The sequence below is a fragment of the Etheostoma spectabile genome, chromosome 16 (genome assembly GCF_008692095.1).
Source record: "Etheostoma spectabile isolate EspeVRDwgs_2016 chromosome 16, UIUC_Espe_1.0, whole genome shotgun sequence".
NCBI lineage: Eukaryota > Metazoa > Chordata > Actinopteri > Perciformes > Percidae > Etheostoma > Etheostoma spectabile.
Window position 1 is genome coordinate 21,986,385 of NC_045748.1, and position 4,973 is coordinate 21,991,357.

Genomic DNA, 4,973 nt, shown 5'->3' on the forward strand with positions numbered 1-4,973 from the left:
GTGTTCCTAATAATCCTTTAGGTGAGTGTAGTGTAGAATAACTTTTTAGAGGATTGCAATAAAATGAACACATTTAAGTAAAAGACAGAGAGAAAACACTGTCAGAAAAAACACATACAAACACAATTGAATGCATGGACATGGTACACTGAGACAGATATGTTTCACATACACACACAAACATGGAGAAAAAGGATACAGACACACACATATCAGTCCACTTGATGTGTTTTCAGTTACACTTTGGTCCTTATTTTGGGGACAATTTTATTGAACTATGAAACAACACTTTTGTGTTTTTCCAAATAAACGGTTCACTCCACTCAGATTTTGTTTTTGTTCCCAACGTTGGAAAGTGTAGGAGGCCTTACAGGAGCCTCGGTGTCCCAGACCAGTACATCCTCCACTCATCGCGTTTGATGTTTTTACTGTTTCATTTTCTTTTTTCATTGATGCGGTTTGTCTGAGTTGACATTTAAATGTTCAGGCTGTTTTGTTTTCACTGGTTTCTTCTTCAAAACGTCTTTAATCATTTAACTGACACCTGGTCAGTAGTCTCGCATTGCCAGACCGTATTCCACAGCGCTGCAGAGGAGGGCCTGGCTAGTCCACGCAACCTTCTGGGATGGGTTAAATTGAGCGTCAGCGTCAGTTCTGGCAACCAAGACGCTGCAAACCGCTATTGGGCAACAACACGGCAGGTGATCTGCATCAAGGCATCAGCTGGACAACTCCCCTCACTGCAAATTGGCTATCCTATACTATCTGTAACCCGGCCCAATGAAGGGCTTAGCAAAAATTAGCAATTTTACCACTCGACAACGCCACCTTGGGACTTTCACCCAAAGAGTTTAAGATATGAATTCAGTTGTTACCAATCCCAGGGACTCCCACTACACAGGCAAGGCCACAGAGGAGATCAGAGACGTGGTTAGGTAAAACTATGGGAAACGATTTATTACAAACTCCAAAAAAAAACAGCATTTACTTAAACATTGACTATAAAAGAACAAATAATTAACACAACTAATGTAATAAAGAAAACAAAACACACACATATTTAAGGCCCAGGTGGAGTGATATTCATCCAGATAACAGTATTTAATCAATTTGAAGAGAACTATTTAAAACAACTGGTTGCTACAGTGTTATCAGTTGGATCATATAACCGGATTAACACCATCAATAAAACTCCACATGCAAATATCAAAACATTAAAATCGTGCAATCTACTGAGAACATCAGTTATGTATGTTTCACCACCTGTTAACCACTAGCTGACACAACCATTAATGACCTGATTAAAAGTCGCTAGGACAAAAACACCCAGCCCCGGGACAAACGTTCTCCCATAAAAGTCCTAAAACACAATCAGTAACACGTAAAACAAACTACTATACGGGCGCTTTATAAGTTAGAGCACGTGAGTAAACAATCCAAGGTAGGCAAACAGTCTGACGTGGGCAAAACAGCAGCGGCACTATGACTCGGCTTGGCTGCATGGACCAAACCGAAGACAGTTAGTACATTTAATCGCTGTCTGGCAAACTATGCAGCACATGTCAAACAACCTACCTTGGCTGTACCATCCAGAGACCTGCACACAACACACCGAACCCTTGTCCCAAAGGTCACGTGACATCTCAAGTGACCAAATGTTAACCAATTGGCTACATATCCTTGGCCTCATTTTTTAACGCTTGGGGCGTCATGTTTCAACATGCAGGGAAGTCCCGTTGTGAATTCCAGGAAAAACTCTCTTCTCATCCCAACTGGTCACACATTGCTGCTTTCACATTGGCGTCACTTGTCAACCCATGCATGCATGCATGCATGACAATGACCCCCCCACTGCAGCGCCGCGGTCGAGCAGTTGCTCTGAGAGTCCGGTGGGAGCCACTGAACAAATCGAAAATGCCAAAATTTGACAAGTCGGGAGTGAGAACGGGTTGTCTCACACACATAGATAGACACAGCAATTCTGTCACTGGATGAAAGCAGAGGTAGACACTTTATCCAGCGTGTCCTAACAAATGTATCCCAGAAACGTCTGATAAGGCTTTATTCGTCTTTTAATCCAACAAACGCCAGATCCCTCATGTGCACACACACACACACACACACACACACACACACACACACACACACACACACGGAGCGTCCTTTTGTAAATTAACACTTTCTGTGGTGATTCACAATCAGGAATCAAAATGAGACAAATTACAATGATCTGTGTTTTTTATTCAGCGACAACAAATTTACAAAAAAAAAGAATAAGAAGTCAGTCAGATAAGCTGATACTATGTCAAAAGGTCCTGTAGTTTAATGGGGAGGACAACTACTCATCAACTCTGCAACAGAGACATCTTTAAAACCAAACATTTCAGATCTAAAATCTAAGCGACGGTTGCCATACAAGAACGGGCAGGACGCATCGGCTGCGTTTCACGTGTGACGTACCTCAGTCTGTCGGTGGAAGAAGAAAGCTTTGATCTGAGCGCTCGAGTAATTGCACGTTTGTGGCAGCGAGGCCTCAGAACTCATCAAGCTGTCAGAGTTCAACATGGATGTGCCATGAAAGTTATGACAGGCTGTGTTGCTGTAATCAAACTGTCAGTGTGTGTGTGTGTGTGTGTGTGTGTGTGTGTGTGTGTGTGTGTGTGTTAACTGAGTGACTTATGGTGTCGACAGAGTGTGTCTTTGTGTGTTCAAAAATGGCCGTGCTTAATGCATTAAATGACAATTAATGGGACTTCTGTAGCTGGGCATGTGTTTAAATTTGTTTGTGCAGGCCCGTAGACAGGGGGGTGGGAAGGTTTGGGTGGTCCCCCCCCCCCCACTACAAAAAGTCCATAGTTTAAGTAAGTCTGGTTTTTTGCAGGGGCGGCCTCTGGCTCACCCAGTGAGATTGTGCGCCCCATGTGGACTGGGTCCTCTGCAGCGGCCAGGGTTCGAGTCCGGCCTGCGTCCCTTTGCTGCGTGTCACCCCCACTCTTTCTCTCCCCCCTTCCTGTCTGTCCACTGTCCACTGTAGAATGGAGGAGACACTCCCCCAAATTAATAACAATAATAAAAAAGGCTGTTTTTTTTCTAGTATTTTGTTGTTCTAGGAAACTAGTGGCTTTTAAAATAACCATGGCCAATAATTTGAATCCTCCTCAAACAAAAAGGATCCAAACCAAACACAAAAGCACCAGTTCTGTGAACGTAGTAACTGGCACGCAATATGTAACAATCTAACGTATAGTGTATCAACAATCCATGCAACTAATCGATCAATCCTTAAAAATCAGTCCAATCAATCTATTTATGTACAAAATAATCTGTTTGGAATGCACCTTATTCTCGCACTATTTCACTTTAAATAGGGATATTTATACTTTAAACTCTTTCCAACTACATGTATCTAATATCTAATAATTTCAGTTTTTTTAGATGCTATACTGTGTATTTATATTTTATCACTCTACATGCTCTGCAAACCCATATAGGCATTTAAGCCTTCATTTATTCATTAAATTTATTCATATAAATAATACCTCAACGGTGTTTTTAATTGTTCCTGTGCTGTATTCTTCTAAGCTGTGAACTTTGCACATAATTTCATACTTCAGTGTACTGTGGAATGACATTAAGGAAATCTGGAATCTTGAATTTATGCTTTAGGCGTGAGTGCATGCGTTGGACTAAAAAAGGTGGTACATCTTGGTAAGCAATTGACAAATTGACAAGACTATATATTATTATATTAATAATAATAATAAACATATTTTTGGTGCTTCAAAAAGCGTGCTTGTAAAGATACCAGCAGACAATCTAAGGCAGCTGCATACAAATTAGTGCATAAAAAGTCACCAAAATGTATTTGAACCTCATAATTAAATACAAAATGAGGGTGAAACCACGGGCAACACCTGGTGTGTGTATATTCTAAGATCTGCATGTGTCCGACAAATTCACTTTTTATATCCTGTGGGTGCATGTCTTTTTGCAAGAATTTGTCATTTTTTAAAAATTGTATTTTGAAAGATGATTTTAGATAGGACAGATGATATGAAAGGGGGAGAGGGATGACATGCGTGGAATGGAACCTGTGGTCGCTGCAGCAAGGACTGGGCGTCTGCACATCTGAACCACTGTCAACCACTCTCCTGCACAGTGCCGTTTAGCTGAGATTAATTGATTATTTTGGATGAACTGAAGACAGCAAAACCAGTTGTATACACAACATTGACATATTATCACCTTATACAGATAGAATTTACGTGCAGGCCCAAATGTAATCCGCTGATTTATGAAGATCTGTGGAATTTAGCGGACTGTATTTCTGCTTGTGGTGGAGATTTGTGATCATTCAGAGTTTACTTTTTGTTTTGTTTATCTGTTCTGTTGCGGATTCTGTGTGTCCATCATCTATCTGGTCACCTGCTGAATGTAGGTCCAATAATCACTCCCTTTTAGCTCAAGTTTGGTCTCCACTAATCTTTATAAACAGAGTTATGCATATGAATGCAAAATCTGTCTGCAACGCGACACGATTTTGGTATCGGAAGTGTTCTGGATTCAGCTTGCCATCCGTTGCAAGAGATATAAAATTACAATAAAACAGAGCAAGTTTTGCTCCCATCCCGGAATTCTGTGTGGACTAGCTGGACCCTCCTCCGTGTGGAGAGCAAAAGAGATAGAACACATGGTCAAAATGCAATTTTGGAACCCATCAGTTATCGTCTGACGACGTTATACGTGTTTATAGAGAAGTCTGACTAATTTTGTTGTCAGCATAAAAGTTGTATGTTTGGTTTTAGCCTGATCAGATGTATTCCCAACTTTGAGAAGTTTATAGAAGCTATGTGAACTGATGGGAACTAAGATCCTAACTAGTGTTTGCTACAGTATTACCTCACCAGCATTAGTTAAAGAACCCATATTATATTTATATTTTCAGGTTCATAATTGTATTTTGAGGTTGTACC

The 4,973-nt window shown here is 40.7% G+C and overlaps 1 protein-coding gene across 1 annotated transcript in view; it reads left to right on the top strand.

Annotated features, from left to right (window-relative positions):
- spp1 (secreted phosphoprotein 1) overlaps positions 1–4,973 on the top strand; it is a 19,840-nt gene that overhangs the window by 1,130 nt on the left and 13,737 nt on the right. The gene's annotated exons all lie outside the window — the stretch shown is intronic.